Raw genomic sequence first — 18,498 nt, 5'->3', positions numbered from 1 at the left:
GCGTGGCTGTGTGTGTATGTGTTTGGTCTGGAGCTGTCCTGCCTGGCAGTTAGTGATGACAGCTAACGTGGCAGTGCATGGGTGTGCTAATACATTGTCCGGACTGTGTTGGCGAAGACATCTGGTCTGCCTCTGCGCACGTACTGAAGGGCAGCAGGCACAGTCATCTCTGTGGTGTTTGTCAGATGTGCGTGTGGGGGGGAAGAGTATATCTGCTTGTGAGCAGCTGCTCGCATAGTGCTTGAACGGTGTGCTTGAGGAGGAGGTCTGTGGAATCTTGAAAGCTTACAGATAAGGGGTTTTTGAAACTTTTATTTTTATTTCTCTCCTGTCCCCAGTAGAGTGTAAACCTTTGGAGGAACCTGTCACAGGAAAGAGCTCCTTCCGGAACTGTTCAGCGCTCCGTAGGCAGCTCGGTGACTGGCTTGGTCTACTTCTGAGGTGTGCTGAGGTATGGGGGCTGCTGTTTTGAAATGATAATATTGTAAACGGGGTCCCTTTGTGTTGTTGAGGGATGGGTGCTAATGCTGGCAGCTGAATGATTATCTTGTGACCGTTTTCATTTGTTAAAGCTGAAACACAGTGTACAACGCGGGACTTGACCGGAGCTGCTTTTGGCAAGGTGAGCGATGAACAGATGTAGCAGGTACTTTAGGGGTGCAGTTGTCACTGCAGTTACTTAACTGCACAAAGTACAGTAAAAATCCTGTTTATATTTCAGAGGTGTGTTGTAGCTGGCCTAAGAGAGCAGATGGAAGCATCTGCCTCGAGGGCAGGTGAGGGAGCAGAGGTTAGGGAGCAGATGAGAGTAACTGTCCCAGCTGTGCTGTGGCTTTGGATGCTGCTTCAGCCTATGCTTTTCTTTTTGTTTCACAGGTGTGTCGCACAGGCTCAGAGGGGCCAAGCTGCACTCTGAAGAGCAGCACGGGAAGGGCGGGCTGTTTGTGAGCTGGATTGGAGCAGAACTGCCAAGTAGCACGAGGTGACTGCGAAGGGTCTTGCTTTGCAGGTGCCATGGCAGGCTCTCCACAGAAGCGGTTGAGGATTTGAGAAGAGGTTGCAGATCATCGAGGAGCGACACGTGCAGGGACGGCTTGAAAACGGTATGGCTGCTTTCTCTTCTGTTTATCAGGTGTCCCAGGCGACGTGGGCTGTGATGTTAGCCTTTAGGATCGGAACAAAGCAGGTGCTGATGGCGGTCTTCTTCGGTAGGCAAAGAGGTGCCCGAAGCCCCCTCCTGTGCAGCCTGAGCACGCCTCGCTGAGGATGAAGCTTGCTTTCCAGCAGTTCTGGAAACTGTGTTGAGGCTGAAATGCTGCGTCTGTGTTCGGGTTGGGGTTGCACCTTGGTGAGTGTAGGGATGGGTTTTAAGTGGGTGCAGCGGAGGGCCCGGCCCCAGTGTCCTGTAGTGTGTTTTGACCCATCAGCATAGCCTTTTGGTTCTCAGATAGCCTGCTGAAGTAAGTGATTTTTGCTGCGAGTGGAACGGAATTGATTTTGTTGGCGTATAATCTGTTCTGCTCCTAGATTTTTCTTTCTGCGTAAATAAAAGTTTGAGCTAATTCGAGCTGAAAAAGCTTCAGTTACTTGCTTGGTTGTGTTGTCCTTTCAATATTCAAAGCTGCAGCGAAAGCATGGGGATTGTTGCTTCTAGAAACACCCCAGTTCTCCTGTCTGCCCTCTGCATGCTGTTGAGCTAAGCCTTATAAATAAGTAAATAAACCACAGCTGCCGCTCCTCCTCTTTCTACTTTCATGTGCTTTGCCCCTCCCCTTTCCCAGGTGATTGGGTTTGGGTGCTGGGTGGGACCAAAAGGTATATGAGCCCCAAGTATGCCGTCAGAGAGCTCCTTCTGCCTGGGCTGCTCTTTGGGGGTAAGTGCTTTGTTTTTCCTTCAGTCAGTTGCCGGGTTCTCTAGGCAGGCTGGAGTCTATGGATTTCTGGAATTCTAAGGGCTTGGAGTTCACTTCATAGAGGGATATTTAGCAGAGGTTGCTGGCTCACTTTTTTTTGGGGGATGGTGGGATGATACGCTCCTGTGTTTGATCTGTATTTTAATCTCTAGATGAATCAACCCACTTGTGTAACTCTCCAGAGGACTAAAACCAGCTTGATGACGTGCTACAAGAGGCTTGACCGCGTTGGTGCAGTATTACCAAGAGACTGAGCAGGGTCACCTTTTTCATCTGCAAAGGGTATGTCTGCCATTACCCCTGCCGGGGCTGCTATGCATTCATGGCCTTGTGGCATTTGTGGACTTCAGTTTGTTTGTTTGTTTGTTTGTTTTATTTGTCTGGCTCTGGTCTCTGTGTTTGAGTCCTCTGCATGTGCCGCACTGTTTGCGTATCCATTGTGGATGTGACCTTCTCTCTTTGTTTCTTGTAGCTCAGGGCGTAGGCACGGAAGCTTGAACGAAGCATGAGGGTGAGTGGACAGCAGTGGGGGCTGTGATAAATTAGTGGGGGGTTTGTTCATTGTCTTTGAGGAATTTGGAGAAACTGCTGAAGAGATAAGGTTGTACAAATTAACGGCCTTGGTAAAGGGGAGGATTAAAGCAAGCAGATAACAGGAGGGAGTATTGGATACACATCCTTGAGTGAAACCAGACATCCTGTCTGCCGCTTCATTACCCCCACCTGAATACGAGCACAACGTGTGAACACCAGCAGAGGAACAACGACCCCCCCTCTCAACAATAAACTGCGCAGCCTCAGCCAGTTCAATAGGTCTCGATAAGCTGGAACTCGACTGCTATAAAATAGCTACCCTGGAAAGGGAAGGTGCGTGCTGTGGTGGAGCGGAGACTCCCCAGCCGCCCAGCGCTGTTTTGCTTGTGTCTGCTTACTTGATTAATAAAATAATTTCAATAGACCAGTAAATTGTGTGGTCTAATTTATAACAATTTGGTGCCGTGACTCGGATGAAGGCAAATCTGATTGAAAGACCTTCGGAGGGGGCGCCCCGCTGATTTCAGCGGCCTTCGCTAGGACTACTTTCATTCAAACCCTTCACCGACGAACCCAAAATTAGACACAAGCAAATAAAACCGGTAAACCCCAGGCAACCTTTGTGCACGAAGCCCGAACGAAGACCCACGGGGTGGGTAAGTATAGGCCAGTGTTCCGTTCGGTTGGGGTTGGGTTTCCCAGAGTGTGACAACTGAGACGTCCAATTGCGGACGAAGCGAGAGCGGACCCCTCGGTAGTGCGGTTCCCACATCCCGCGAGGGACTGGGCCACGAAAAGGGGGAGCGTGTGTGTGTGCGTGTGAGGGCACTCTGGAAGATGGGACAGAAGAAGAGTAAGCCTTCTGGTCCCATGGGTGGGGTAACGTCTGATGTTAGGTTACCCCGGGATTAATGATTAAAAATTGGCAGGATTCCCCTTTTAGGCGGGGAAGGAATAAAGTAAAAATGATACATTATTGTGTTGAAGTTTGGGATGGTAAACAGATTCGAGGAGACCACCTTTACTGGCCTGTATTTGGGTCTTTTGAAGATTGGGTTTGTCAGGCCTCAATATTTATGTAAACTCAAAGGAACCCTTTAGTCTAGAAGAAAGTGAGTATGCGCACCTCTGGATAAATTCAGATATGAGGATGCATCTATATCCTCTAAAAGAAAAAGGAGGGCGGGATAAAAAGAGAAAGGACTTAGAAGTCCCGACACCACCCCCGCCCTATATTCCACCACCCGCACCAACGGCTCCTGTCCTTAATGGACTCCCCGAATTAGCTAATCCAGGAGAATTTGAATCGGATCATGAAACACAGGGGCCGGTAACCAGAAGCAGGGCAAGAAATCAGAAATCTGCTTTAAGGGAGGGATTATATCCCCTACGAGAAATAGTAATTGGGCGGACCCCAGCCAGGAATGGAATATGTGGCCATCCCCATTAACTCCGGGGATGTCCGAGATTTTAAGAAAAGGACAGGAGGACGGTAAGCAAGCTTTAATGGCAACTGGCATAGTGTTTGCAAGTGTTGAGGAATAATTCTAACTGGAATAATAACTGTACATTGTATATTGTATATATAAAAGCCCGGGCATTTTTGTTAAAGTATTCTTTTATTCATATGTTAATATGTAAATATGTAAATATAAGAACTGCCATTGAGGTGTATGTCTAAGGGAACAAAATTTGCCCAGGCATATTATTGGCTCATCAGGTTTAAATGTCCTCAGTGTAATTGTCAACAGGCAGTTAATTTACAGTGGTTTGATTTTATTTGTGTATCTATATATTGTGAATTTTGGAGGGATTGGGATTGACTAGTAAAGAGCTTCTAGGAAAACAGTGGAATATTAACCAATGTAGATAACAATAGGAAATGTTCAAAGCAAAGAAACCCCGAGGAAAAGCCCCCTAGGGTGTATACTAACACATTGGAGGGATATAGTGGGGTGAGAGGGTACAGAAAGTAAAGAACTCTTATCAAATATTGTAATCAATGGTGGCCACTTTATAAACTAGAGGATGGAGCGGAGTGGCCCCTAAATGGAACTATTAATTATAACACCATATTACAGTTAATGTTGTTTTTGTGGAAAGAAGGAAAATGGGATGAAATATGGTATATTGATTGATATGTTGTTTCAGTATCTTGGAGGGAAAAGGTATGGAATTAAGTTGGACTCTGACTGAGCCTTTGGTGTTGGTATTAGAAAAGTACGGGCTTGAGAAAGATAAAGGAAGTGTTAAAAGGGTTGCTGAAGGTGTTAAAGGTGTGGCATGTAGTATTTAACAGAGCTGTTTGAAATTGAATGAGCAGGGAAAGGTGATGTAGGCATTATCTAAGTAACAGTCTAGAAGTTTTGGTATATTTGCATATTTGCTGTGATGTTTGTTCAGTTTCCCAAGCATCGGGGAGGGGGGGAACAGCCTGCTCCACCAGGGGCCTCTCCAGCAGCCGCAGGGGGGCTTCAGCTCCAGCGCCTGGAGCGCCTCCTGCCCCTCCTTCTGCACTGACTTTGGTGTCTGCGGGGGGGTTTCTCGCTCTCCCAACTGCTGTTGAGCAGCAGGGTTTTGTTCGTTTCTTTGTCTGTTTGTTTTCGTGGATGTGCTGTCACAGAGGCACGGACTGTGTTGCTCATGGCTTGGCTCTGGGCAGCAGTGGTCCTCTTTGGGGCCAGATGAAATTGTCCCTTACCTACCACGGGGAGGTTTCTGGGTTTTTCTCACGGGGGCTGCCACTGCAGTTTCCCACTCCCCCACACACACACCCCCCCCCCCGAACCTTGCCAGCAAACCCAATACACTGGGGCAGCTAAGTCATTACTGACTTGTAAAGCTTCAGGGATTAAATTATCTAATGAAACCCTAAATGTGATGGGGGTAGAAGGTACTGGGATAACAGTGCCACTTTTGGGGAATACTAAGCTGAGACCAGGGGATAAAATGATCACGGGGCAATTATTGTATGTATCCAAGGCGGAAACTAACTTGTTGGGAAGGGATTTGATGATTAAATTGGGCATTCAAATAGTAAATTGTTAGACTGGAATAACAGTGTTATTAATGAAGTGCTCTCAGGCCCTGAGAGCAAACGTATATTCACCTCTGACTGGAAAGACTCTGAAATGGGGGTGGAAGCAACAATATAGGTGGACAATTTTACCTCAGGGGTTTACAGGGCCACCTATCTATTTGGGTAAATTCTAAAAAAGGTTTTGGAGCAATTACAACCTCCCAAGGAGGTATTAATATTACAAATATGTGGATCATTTTAAGGAAAATGGATACTCCCCAATGGGAGAGAAATGCTGAATAAAGTGATAATGAGGCAAATATTAACTGTTTTACATCAGAAGAGTCATTGGGAGGTGCAAGCAATGTGTGATGTTGTTCTAAGAAAGCATGTCTGTGTAGGAATATATACTTTAGGGAAGCACACATGCAGAGGATGTACCATATGTCAAAAGGTAAATAAAAAAGGTCTTCTGTAACCTATCTAGAGGGGGACGGGAGCCAGGGCTTTGACCTTTCCAAAGTATACAGGTAGACTTTACTGAGTTACTTGTTTGTCCTAATTGACCATGTGACTGAATGAGTGTAAAGTTTTACTGCAAGGATTAAAGCAGGCCTTAGAGATTGAGTGGGATTTTCACAGCCCCTGGCACCCCTCCTTTTCTGGAAAGGTAGAGCGAATGAATGGTGAAATTAAGAAACAACTAACAAAACTTATGCTGGAAATTAAGGCTTCTTGGGTAAAATGCTTCCCCCTTGCACTGTTAAACATATGGATGCAGCCCGGAACTGATGTAGGAATTTCTCCTTTTGAAATGCTATATAGTATGCCCTATGACTTGGAATTGCCACTTGATCACCCTCAATTCTAATGAAGACTTTGAAAGAGACTCTTTTTAACACCACGATGGGGAAGGCCCCTATGTTGTTTTGCTTACTACAGAAACAGCCGTTTGGACTGCGGAGAAAGGATGGACACATGCCAGCCGTGTTAAAGGACCCACCTGTGACAAGATGTGGGAGATCGCTCCAGGAAACAAAGACCTGAAGCTCACATTGTGACGAACTCGATAGGTACCGTGGGTTAAGGTAGAGGCTCTCCCCTGAAGAACACTACTGCTGCCGAGAAGAACTAAAACCTCGTAGTTGGCTGCAACCCAACTGACGAGTGAGGCAGAGGAGTGAATAAGTGGGGAAAGACATGGGCCTCAGCCATTCCTATCGGTATTTGGGGGTTCTCGCAGTGATTTCATCCTGCATAGCGACTCAACACCACCCCCACCAACCTTTTAAATGGACTTTAAGTCGATTCGAAGATCAACAGGTTATTGCAACCCAGATAACATCGGGGGGGGCTCGAGGCCCCGATGCTGGGAATATGTGGGATTTTATTTCTGCCCAAGTTCTAACCTGGGAAGGGGGTACTGTAAATGCCTGAACGTGTATTATTGTGCATACCGGGGGTGTGAAACCATTGCTACAGACTGCACACTTGGGGCTGGTCGGGATAAATTCTTACAAGTGGGATATGGGCTGCAAAGTTGTAACCGACAATTGGATCCCCGTTACAGGTGGTGAGGGCATGGTATAGGGTATACAGGAACCTTCCACGGAAATAAAGAAATTTGCAAGGTTCTATATATAAATATAACAAACTCGGACGATACTAGCTGGGTACTAGGAAAAATGTCAGATTTTACGAACACGGAACTGACAGGGGAGGACTCATATTAATAAAGAAGGAAAAACCCGAGATATCCAAGGTAGTAGGGCCTAATAAAGAGTTATTAGGGGAAGGTTTGGTTGCCCAGACTGTAAAGATACCTGGGACTGCACAACCTACTACAGTGTTTTCTAATAAGACGACAAAGTTATCCTTTCCCACACTGCTTCCTAGCATTGTAAAAAGGAAAGGGGTTGTACCCGAGAGTAGTATGTGGAAAGTTATAAATGCTAGTTTCCAGGTACTAAATCAAACTAATCCTGAGATAACTGAAGGATGCTGGCTATGTGTAAGCGTTAAGCCCCCATATTATGAAGCTATAGGAGATATGGGGAGGCCTGAATATTCAAATGAGTCAAATCCTTCCAAGTGCAGTTGGGGTCAGGAAATCGGGATAACTCTGACTCAAGTTACAGGAAAAGGTAGATGTATCGGCACAGTTCCAAGAGATAAAAATGATCTATGCCATGCCACTGAAAAAATGGACCAAACACACAAATGGTTAATTCCTGCAAATAATACTAGGTGGGTATGTTCATTGTTGGGAGTCACTCCTTGCCTATCTTTAAAATTGTTTAGCATATCTCATGATTTTTGTGTACAGGTGGTCATTATACCAAGGATTCTATACCACACTGAAGAGTATATGTATACCTATCACACAGTGGCTGAATACCATCTGGTAAAGAGGGAGCCTATTACAGCTGTCACCTTAGCCACTTTAATGGCCCTTGGGGCTGCAGGTGCAGGAACTGGAATTGCTTCCCTGATAAAACAAAGCCAGGAATTTACTTCTCTACGCATTGCCGTAGATGAGGATCTGGCCCGTATAGAGCAATCAATAACAGCTCTGGAAAAATCGGTTAGGTCATTATCCGAAGTGGTACTCCAAAACCGTAGAGGGTTGGATTTGATTTTCTTACAACAAGGAGGACTGTGTGCAGCCCTACGTGAAGAATGTTGTGTATATGCAGATCATACTGGGGTGGTAAGAGATACAATGACTAAATTGAGGGAAGGATTAGAAAAACGCAAAAAGGAAAATGAAGCTCGTCAGAATTGGTATGAATCCTGGTTTAATTACTCACCTTGGCTTACTACCCTGCTATCAACCATAGCGGGGCCCTTGTTGTTATTAATATTAGCACTGACTTTTGGACCATGTATATTCAATCGAGTAATCGCAATTGTGAAAAGCCGATTAGAGGCAGCTCATCTTATGCTCGTGCGAGCTGAGTATGAATTTCTTGAGCAGGAGAAGGAAGACACAGAAACTTTAATGCTCAGCAAGCAAATATTGCAAAAATTCAATGAACAAAATATGTTAGAAAAAGAAAAAGGAGGGATTGTGATAAATTAGTGGGGGGTTTGTTCATTGTCTTTGAGGAATTTGGAGAAACTGCTGAAGAGATAAGGTTGTACAAATTAACGGCCTTGGTAAAGGGGAGGATTAAAGCAAGCAGATAACAGGAGGGAGTATTGGATACACATCCTTGAGTGAAACCAGACATCCTGTCTGCCGCTTCATTACCCCCACCTGAATACGAGCACAACGTGTGAACACCAGCAGAGGAACAACGACCCCCCCTCTCAACAATAAACTGCGCAGCCTCAGCCAGTTCAATAGGTCTCGATAAGCTGGAACTCGACTGCTATAAAATAGCTACCCTGGAAAGGGAAGGTGCGTGCTGTGGTGGAGCGGAGACTCCCCAGCCGCCCAGCGCTGTTTTGCTTGTGTCTGCTTACTTGATTAATAAAATAATTTCAATAGACCAGTAAATTGTGTGGTCTAATTTATAACAGGGGCCCCGAGTTGCTCGGTGGACTGTGTGAGTCTGCTTCAGCTGTCGGGCCGGCTTTGCAAGTGCCTTGCGACAGCAGAGTACGTCTCCTGCCACGTTTCTGACACGTGCCAGACGTCAGCGGTTCCAGGGTTCCAGTTCCTGAAATGCTGGAGATGCTCGGAGCACGAGAGGGGCTGGGGGAGAGGGGACAGGGGAGAGGGGGGCGGCTGCGGCTGCGGCGGCGGGGGGGGGCAGAGAGGGCAGCAGGAGGAGGTGCCGTTGCGTGCGCGTGGCCGACGCCCCTCTGGATTGGCTGGAGTGCTCCGTCCCGAGGCATGCTGGGAGCTGTAGTTCTGCGCTGCCGGGCGGCCACGTGGGCTCCGGGCTGCGCGGCCGGGCCGGGGCCGGGCCGGGGCCGGGCCGTGCGCGCCGGGCGGCGCAGGTTGCCGCTGGCGGCGAGCGCGGTTGCCGGCGGTGAGGCGAGCGAGAGCCTCCGGGGGTGCCTCCTCGGAGCGTCGGGCCGGGAGGGGCGGGGGGTGTTGAGGCCGGGCGCGGGTCCTCGCTGCGCTTGATCGTTGGGCTGCGCCGCGCCGCGCCGCGCCTCGGAGGCTTTCCTCTCCCTGCGTCCTGACAGCCGGCTCTCTCCTTGTGCTGCGGTTCACCGGGGCAGAAGCAGCTCCCCGCCGCTAGGACCCCTGCGGGGTTTGTTGCCGAGCGAAGGTGGCGCACCGGGTAAAGCGAGGAAAGCCGCAGCTGGCGTGCTGCGGTCGCAGGGTTCTCAGGAGAGAGAGCAGCCCGTCCGTCCCGACTGCCCAGGTAAGTCGCAGCGACCTCGGGGTGGAATCAAGGCGTGCTCGTAAGCTTCCTGCAGCCCCGGCTCCAAGGCTTCATTGAATTTGCGGAAGCGCGAGCTGCTCGGCGCTGGGAAGCGCAAAGGGAAGGAAGGCACGTAGTGCCTGCCGAGTCGTAGTAGCCTCTTAGACCTAGAATGAACTGGCCTGTCAGGCTCTGTCTGTTGCTCAGTCTTTGGTACGAGAGGCTAAACTTTGTCCCGCCTCAGCTTTCGGAGTTGTCCTAGGAATAGACCGGTGCTTGCGGGGCTTTCCAGGACGCTGGTTGCGGTCAGTGAGGACAGACGTGAGAGGCAATTTCTGTCTGTCTGTCTGTCTATTGGTTATGTCCCAAGAGTTTTGCTTGAACTGTGTGCAATAAAGGAGGCCTTGGGCCTGTACTGAGCAGCGAGAGAGAGCAAAACTCTGCGTAAGCACTGGCCGTGGCAACGTTGCTTGGGAGTTGAGCGGCTGGGGGTCTTTCCAGAGGTGGGGGGTCTTCCCAGCGGAACTCGGTACGCAGGCAGAAACGTGACCTTCGAGGTCTTTGTTTGTCTTGCGCTGCGGCTGTGGTATTTGCCCCATAACTGTATGGAGTTGCTGAATTCTAGAGGGGATGATGATAGAGACGTCCCTGGTTCAGCCTTTTTTTGCCGCAGTCCTTGCAGAAGTTGTGGAAAAATGAGTAGTATCCTTCTCTTTAAGTTCACCTTTTAAAGAGTTCTTCCTGCAGACTCCTGTCTCCGTGGTTTAGGTACGTGATTTGTGTGAAACAGAGCCAGGCTTTCCTGTTAACGAGTGCCCTGATTGAAATTCCCTGTTGTTGGAGAACAAGAACCATCAGTGGTGCTTGGCAGTTTAAAACCTCTTGGCTTACGCAAAGGCTAACTTGCCAAAGCGAATGGGAAGTAGCCTAAAGTTCAGTAAATGCGCTGAATAGAAAAGGCCGTCTTCTTGACGGGAAAAGAGCTTTGCAGAACGTGAGCTTTGTTTCCCGTAGGGCTCCCTGCTTGCCCACCTGTTCAGCGATTACTGCAGGCTTTGACTGGTCCCCTCAGGCCCAATATCGCACACGTGCTGTGCTGCAGACGGTGCCTTAGCTTCCTTGCCGTCTCGTGCTGCGTTACTTGTACCTGCGGAAAACTTACTTCAGTGTCACAGAAACCCCGTGGGAAGCGTTCCCGACTCACGCCGGTAGGACCATCCCGTCGCGGCTGGTAAAATCCAGGAGCAGGACGATGCTTGGAAGAACGTCACCTATGGAGGAGAAGACAACAGTCTCCTTCCTGTTAGGCAACAGGTTTCCAAGACTGGTTTCCCCACCCCCCTGTGCGTTTTGAAGGAGGCAGTCCCTAAGCTGATGCAATCCAACTATCCAACTGCATCTAAGATGCTGGTTGTTACTTCCATAAGCTATAAAGGAACTTAGTGTGTTCTGTGTTTTTAGGTCGAGGCTTGTGTGCGTGAGTTTGGCTTGTCGCGATGGCCGGTGTAGATGATCGCTCACGTGCCCCAAAGCTCCTCGTGCTGATGCTGGATCTGCCCCACGGTAAAGGACCGCATGCTGTGTGTTCAGCTTTTCTTCCTTACCGTGTCGTCCGTATGTATGTATGTATTTACTTCCCTGAAGGAAAGGGTGGATTTTTCGTGGGTCCCTCTGTGCGCGTCTCGAACCAGGCTGCAGTAAATACGCGTAAGCGAGTAGGCTGCTGCAGCGCGTCCTGGACAGTATCAGGGTGCTACTCTGCTAGCAGTGGAGAGCTGGGTGAAGGTGCCCAGGGTAAGGGCTTGTTCTGCCTCAAGTTGAACAGAAAGTTTCAGGAGTTGAGCATCCCAGGGGATGTTTGTAGGACTGCTGTTAGACGATAAAGGTTCGGATGGCTGTCGACGAAGGGGATTTTGTTGGTTCTTTTTCGATAGCTGTTCCTGCCAAAGATCGCGTCGGTCACAAAAGGTAGTAGTAACCTTGCGGTTTCTATGTTCTGTAGCGTTTGTACTAAAATACACTGGCAGATGAATAAATGAGCAGGTACAAATACACGTGACTCTGTAGCTGAGACTAAATAACGTGCAGTTTCTTCTGTGTTTTATCTTTCAAAGCACGTTGTTGCTGAGCGCCTGAGCTTTTTGCTCGCGTTACCGAGGAAAGGAATGGCAGTGCTTCTTCCCCCCTCATCTTTTTTTTTTTTTTTCCCCCCCCCCCCCCTCTTCTTCCTCGATGACAGGGACTCGAAATGTTTTCCTCGGATGTCCACGTGAAAAACGAAATAAATAAATAAATGCTGATGGTGAAGACACTGACAGAATTGGGTGACATTTTCAAGGTAGAGGAGGGGCGAAGAATGTGGAAATTCCTGGTACATTAGTGGTGCTCTGTTAACAAAACTGACGTATACGCCACTTGCTGTTCCTTATTTTTTGGTTTGGTTTTCCTTTCAGTAGTCTCCCCGAAGGCTTTTGCGGACACACGGTGTATCTTTTCTGTTCTTCCAGTATTCGTTTGTCAGGAAAGACGACCATGCAATCCGAGGGCTGTGGACAACCATCTACCAGGTGGTTGTTGCAGCCTCCATCGGTCATGTTATTTGTGCTTTTAGCTCGCCCTCTCCTATATCTTGAGTTGAATTTTTTTTTTTTTTTGGCAACGCTATGTTTGCAGTGATAGCATTGCTGCCGAGGTATTTCTGACTAAAAATGATCTTAACTGTAGTAGTGAATTCACAGAGTGTGGCTTTGTGTAACGACTCCCGCGATCACAACTTTTTTTTTTTTTTTTTTTCCTTTGTCACAGATAGGAGGAAAGCTCTTTCCAGAGAGATGGAAAGAAAGTTGTTTCAGAATACGTTCAGAATGTCTGAAGTTGTTTTGGAATTTTTTGTTTTGTTTTGTTTTTTTTTTAGTAGTTAACGGTAGTACAGCCCACAGAGCAATTTCTTTGTGCGTGAGAACTCGCGGGTTAACTGAAAGTTACTTGTTTTATTATAAAACTAGGATTTGAAGCCACGGGCATTCAGAAATGCATATGATATGTCTTGTCACAGTCTTCTAGATCAGCTAACCGGAATGAGAACCAATCTTCTGAAAACACGCAGGGATATCGTGGGGCAGGATGAAGGTAAATGGACACAATTATTTATTAATATTCTGGTACAGCTATTTAATTCACCTAAGTGTAGTGTTTCTGTCCTCGGTGTGGGAGAGGAAGTAGACTTTGCATCGTTTCTTGGGTCAGTCGTCCTTCCCTAGATTCCGAAGGAAAAGAATGAAATTTCTGCCTTCTGTCACAAAACATGTTGTGCGTGCTTGGAATTTGAAAATTAAGTTTCATGGGTGAGCTTTCCTGTGCAACAGGATGCAGTAGATGTTCTTATAGTGATGGTGAAAGGAAAGAGGGGCTTTATTTGCCTTTTGCTTTTCCTTTGTTTTGTAGAGGGAGGAAATAGTGATTTCTAGATCTTAAATGCTAACACTGGAAATGGAAGCATGCGAGGCTTGTATTTCCTTAGTCTTAAGGTAGACTAAATTTAGATACCTTGTTCTGCTGCAGACTGCCTTCACGGCGTTCCTGTTGCTCAAAGGGGAAATCATCAGGAGTAGTTGAAAATGATGCCTTCACCCCTTCGGGAGATTGATCCAGATCAACCAAAAAGGCTTCTTCATACACTTGGCAGTCTGTTCAAACAGGATGAGAAGGTAGGAGAAGTCTTGCTATCTGCTGTATCACTATTTGAAAAGTAACTGAATTGTAACACGGAGGCAAATACTCTGGTAGTGAATTGACGAAGCAATTGTTTTTTACTTATATTTAAAAAAAAAAAAAGTCTTTTCAGGGTACGATGATAGATGAAGCAGATAAATTTGTTGCTGGGCCTCAGAATAAGATCAAGCGTCCTGGAGAGCCCAATACTCCAGCATCACTAAAGAGAGAAGGCGTAGCACGTCGCCGCTATTGCGACGGCCACAGTCACTGTTGTGACAAACCATGTTGGTGGGAAAGGGCCACCCTGTGCTGCTGGATCTCCGTCACCATATCTGAACCTCAAAGGCATGCCAACAAATAAAAGTATGTTGGAGTTGTTGTAGTACAGGAACTTGTGTGGTCATAAATGGACATAGTGTGCAGGAAAAAAAAAAAAGGTCTCCGTGCTTTCTGTGTTAATTCAAAAGGACACGTAAGTTTTTTAGAGTTAATTGGGACTGAATTTCTTTGGTCGGCTTAGACAAACAGGCTGTTGCTATAGGTAACGAAGTCCTGAATGAGCAATAATTTGGAGCTGTTTCTAAAAAGTGCTGAAACCTTTCACCACGATGGTTTGGCGGTAGCAAGGATTTCATTTCAGCTTTTAATTCTCATTTGTGTATTCTATAGTGGGGAAGGGAGAAGTGGGGAAGGAAAGTGTGTAAAAAAAAAAAAAAAAAAAAAAATTTTTAAATTTCTCACAAATAGTAATTTACCCACCTGTTGCAGCAGAGTCGAAAGAAAAATTTGCTGGAACTGGGGGAAGGAGGGGAAACTTTAGTTTACTTTAGTCACTGAAATGGGAATACAGCAAATAACTTCACGACAGTCATATGAGACGGTAGCAGCCCAAAAGGAGGCATTCCTGTGGTTGCGTCAAAGGGTGAATAAAACTACTGAAGTGATCTGACAGTGCTGAGTAACTCTCTCCACAGTACTTTCAACAAGAAGGGATGCAGAATAACGTCCTTCTGTGTTTTTTGATCCTGCAGTTATATGCACTACTAAGCTCCTTCTTAATTTTCAGACACTGGTATCAGTACTGTCCAAGATGGTAATGGAGAGAAGAAAGCAGAAAACTGTCAGTTGCTGGAAAAGCAAATTGATGGCTTGTCTGTGCAAATGGCTTCTTCGGTTCCAGCTGTTAAGGGAGAGGATGAAATGTCACCTGGTGACTTAGACTCTCTACATGATGAGTTCAATTGCTTAAATGATGCAAAGATGGCTTGGATCGTAAACCTGGTACCAATGCACTTGTTCGAGGGCCTCTAAATTACGGCGTGGCTGGAGATGACCAAAAACGAGTGATGGAGTCTACTTCTGAATCTGTGCCAAATTGATTTAAAATAACACCTACAATGTTGGAGGGAATATTAAAATCAGAGTGGTGAAAGAGGTTCGCAAACGTGGAAGAAGTAAGTTCTTTATTAGTGTATTAAAAATAGGCTAGGGGTACAGCAGACTTTTTCTTGAAATGAGGATCTGTTTTGAAAATAAAACCTCAGATTTGGAATGATTTTTGATTACTCGTGCACAAGTAGTGGAAGAACAAGAAAGTAAGTACATGTATTCACAGTCCAACTTTATATCCTCACCGTCCTTACTGCAGCACTCTTAAGCAGGCTTAGTCACAGCACCATTCGTGTTTTCATAGTTGGTTCAGAGAAGAAAACACAGAAACCAATGAAAAAATACTGTTGTTTCACATCTGAGGTGTCCGGTTCATTCTTTTGCGCTACTTTTTTTTTTTTTTTTGTTAAACTTTATACGAGACAATCGTGCTCATGCTCCACATAGATCGGTCATCTTGTAAAGAGTAGTTATCTTAAACCTCTGCTTTCAAAAATGACAGCTCTAGGTTGAAACATGGCTCGGTATCCCTTTGTTTCTATTAACTGCTGATCATGGCAGCGTGTTCGTGGAGATGCAAGGCTTCTCTGCTGATTAAACCTAGTCTGCATTTTCCAAGGGCAGGTGTTTCTAGATACTGCTCTTTTAGGAGAACAAAATTCAGCGTTACATTTGAATATCAGCTAATCGATATCACTTCAAATTATTGGTATGCTGGCTTTTTTTTCTTACGTGCATTACTGTATGCAGAAATGGGAAACTCTAGGCTTTGTTGTTTTTCCTTTGGCTGTTGAGATTTACTGAAAATGCATTTACAAGATCTGTTTCTAATATCTGTTTGGATCTCTTCTTTAAGATCGTGAAAAAAATCTTCTCTCTTCTTGAGGAGGTACGTACAAGGACGGATGGAAACTCAGAAGTATTTCATTGAATTTGCTATAAGGGAAGGAGCAAGGTTTGTATAGATACGAATGATTCGGAGTTAAACGCTAACGTTGTTCATGATAGCAAATCTCAGTCTTTTCCAAAACAAGTGTTTTGTTTTGACATACTTAAATTATTACAGTTTCAGCGGTCAAACTGCCGTTGTATTTTCTGAAGTAAATGGTCGTTACCTAGAGCTGAAGTGTGAAATAGAAAGATACGGGTGGTTATGGAAGAAAGACCCAGAATTTGCGTGGGTTGGGGAAAGGTGGCTGTATCAAATTAAATTTGCCATTCTGATGTCAGAAATGAGGGAAGCTCTTCCATGCTGGAAACAGAGAGCCTCTGCTAATACTGTTTGTCGTGGCAAAATAATACTGAGTTATTTAACTGCTGTTTTTGGAAGAAGAAATGAAATTACTTCCCTAGGTTTAAAAATCGTGTCTTAATACAGCACTTAGAGAGAACGCTAGAGGAGCTAGAGTTCAACAGCCTACCCAACAGAGTTAATCAGGTGAACGGTAGATAATAGTGTACCAGCCAGAGGAATACGGACCGGGAATGAGTTTGCTGTGCCGCAGAAGAGTGGAAGAGGACGTAGCTGTTGCCCTCGCCATCCTGGCGGTCAAGTGATCTTACTGTCAGAGTCCGAGAAGAAGCAGCAGAGCTTTAACTTTACGAACCTCTATCGGCAGAAGCTGGGCTGTAACCTTAAGGACGTGCTATGAAAGGTGTGGCTTTTTTCCTGTGGAGGGTGCTCTTTGCTCAACAGGCTGAAAAAAATAACCATTGCTGCCCCTCCTGCAGGTGGTGAGAATTTACTCACTTGAATACTGTCATTAGCCGTTTTACGTGCAATAGGCAGTGGATCGCACTAAAATGGGGCACTGTCAAATGCACACAGTGTCTGCATTGTGGAGAGATCCCATCTGTTGTGTGTCCCCCCCCCCCCCCCCCCCCCCCCAATAAAAAAACAAACAAACAAACAAAACTCCCAGAAACACCTGCACTGGTAATATTGCATGTTGCCAGCACAGAGACGAGGGCCTTGTTCCCGAGAACTGCTAGCCATGCCTTTAAACTTGAGATTCAGCGTAGATCGAGAGTAAAGAAACTGCTGTTGTGTTAATGAAAGCTAAAGACAGCCCTGTGACTGTTACCACTTGGTGGTTACTAAACAATCTACCTCAGACTCTCTTCTGTTTTAATCTGCAGACATTATGAAAGCGCACCTGAGGCTTCCCAGGTCCCTGACTTCAGTTCTCTTTCATCCCGTGAGGAGGACGGAGATTCTTCAGGTGGCCTTGCCTTGGCACACGCTGTGCTTTGGAAGCACTAAAAAGAAATGCTTTTAAAAGTGTGCATTTATTTTAATGTTCATACAAAAGAGATTGGTTTTGAACAGTGTTGTTACCGGATCACTAATTTGATATTTTAACTGTATACATTTTTTAGAACATAGGTGGGTGTGTGTGTGTGTGTGTGTATATATATATATATATAAAAAAAAAAAAAAACCGTTTTATTAATTCTCGTTAAGTGCTGATCTGAGGAGTCTGTAATGGGCAGCGCTGAATTCCTCGAATTGTCTGTCACCAACAGACCGCTAATATTTTTTGTGAAACCAGTCTGCATATCCTGAAACCCCACTTCTGGTAATAGCTGCGGAATGTGTTTGTTACTTACCTCCCGGTAGCACGTACCCTGGAGCACCTGCCTCATCAGTCAGCTCAGCCTGTACAGGGTGTACATTTTTGCTCCAAGGCTAAAGTGTTAAAGACACCAAGTTCCAGCTTACCAAATCCTTGGTTACCCGAGTTAATATCCTCCCTTCCGTTCCTCTTACTCTTTTGTTCAAAGGTAATGTTGTGAATCACAGAAAATGCAACGAAGACTGGAGCACCTGCACGTAATTAATATTTTCCTTTTAAACGGTAATATGCCAGTAGTAAGTGGCTCTTCAGATAATTTTATTTTCGGTTGTTCTCATTTAAAAACAGTCTCCTGCTCCTTTAACAGCTTTCTTTTAAAAGACAGGTTGAAGTTGTGCTGGCGTTAAGAAGCTCTTGACAAGGTACTGGGGCTGTCCTGAGGATTCCACTTGACCAGCCAGCAGAAGAGGCAGGGAAACATACTTACGTTGATGGCCTGAACTTCTCTTCCCATTACTCTTTTTAGTACTAGCCAGCGTGTGAGACATCTTTTCCTTCTCCTGTGAAGCAGTGGGCTGGTCTTTCTGGAAGAGGTTGTTTGACCATTGGAATTACACCAGTGAGATTCAAGAAGGAAATGAAATCCAAAAGCAGCAGCGTATCTTTATTATTACGTTAAGTGAGAAAGTGACACGTGGAACGAACTCGTTATAAACAATTCTGAACTCTTTTTCTTAGCGGGAACGTACTTATCTGTACCGTTGAACGTACTTGGGGGGGAAAAAAAAAACAAAAAATAAACCAAAAAAAAAAAAAAAAAAAAAACAAAAAAAAAACCACAGGAGTACCTTGGAATACATAGGGCGATTCATCCCTTCAGGATCATTACACGGCAGCTGTATGTCACCACAATACACCTCTTTTGCTTAATGGTGGACTTCTCAGAGGGAATTTACTTGGGTCAGGTATACTGTGTGTATGTGGTTTTATGCACGTAGAACTGCCTGTACTACACTATCTTTTAAATAGGT

At 45.9% G+C, this 18,498-nt stretch overlaps 1 long non-coding RNA gene across 15 annotated transcripts; it reads left to right on the top strand.

The window, feature by feature from the left end:
* Nucleotides 1–219: 219 nt before the first annotated feature.
* On the top strand, nucleotides 220–17,314 carry LOC116500375. Of its 15 annotated transcripts, none has more exons than XR_004254290.1 (14): nucleotides 220–451; nucleotides 573–622; nucleotides 1,010–1,103; nucleotides 1,213–1,874; nucleotides 2,066–2,195; nucleotides 2,386–2,424; nucleotides 9,643–9,788; nucleotides 10,964–11,351; nucleotides 12,028–12,126; nucleotides 12,844–12,917; nucleotides 13,350–13,495; nucleotides 14,569–14,956; nucleotides 15,748–16,546; nucleotides 17,031–17,314. It is a non-coding gene; the product is annotated as an uncharacterized LOC116500375 (long non-coding RNA). The 15 variants fall into 15 exon arrangements; XR_004254288.1 differs by lacking the exon at nucleotides 17,031–17,314 and having other exon boundaries at nucleotides 10,964–11,131; nucleotides 11,250–11,351; nucleotides 15,748–16,773; XR_004254296.1 differs by lacking the exon at nucleotides 17,031–17,314 and having other exon boundaries at nucleotides 15,748–15,846; nucleotides 16,270–16,773.
* The last annotated feature ends 1,184 nt before the right edge of the window (nucleotides 17,315–18,498 follow it).

The sequence above is a fragment of the Aythya fuligula genome, chromosome Z (genome assembly GCF_009819795.1).
Source record: "Aythya fuligula isolate bAytFul2 chromosome Z, bAytFul2.pri, whole genome shotgun sequence".
NCBI classification, from domain to species: domain Eukaryota; kingdom Metazoa; phylum Chordata; class Aves; order Anseriformes; family Anatidae; genus Aythya; species Aythya fuligula.
The sequence above is the reverse complement of the archived record's forward strand: the minus strand, read 5'-3'. Positions and strand labels throughout refer to the sequence as shown.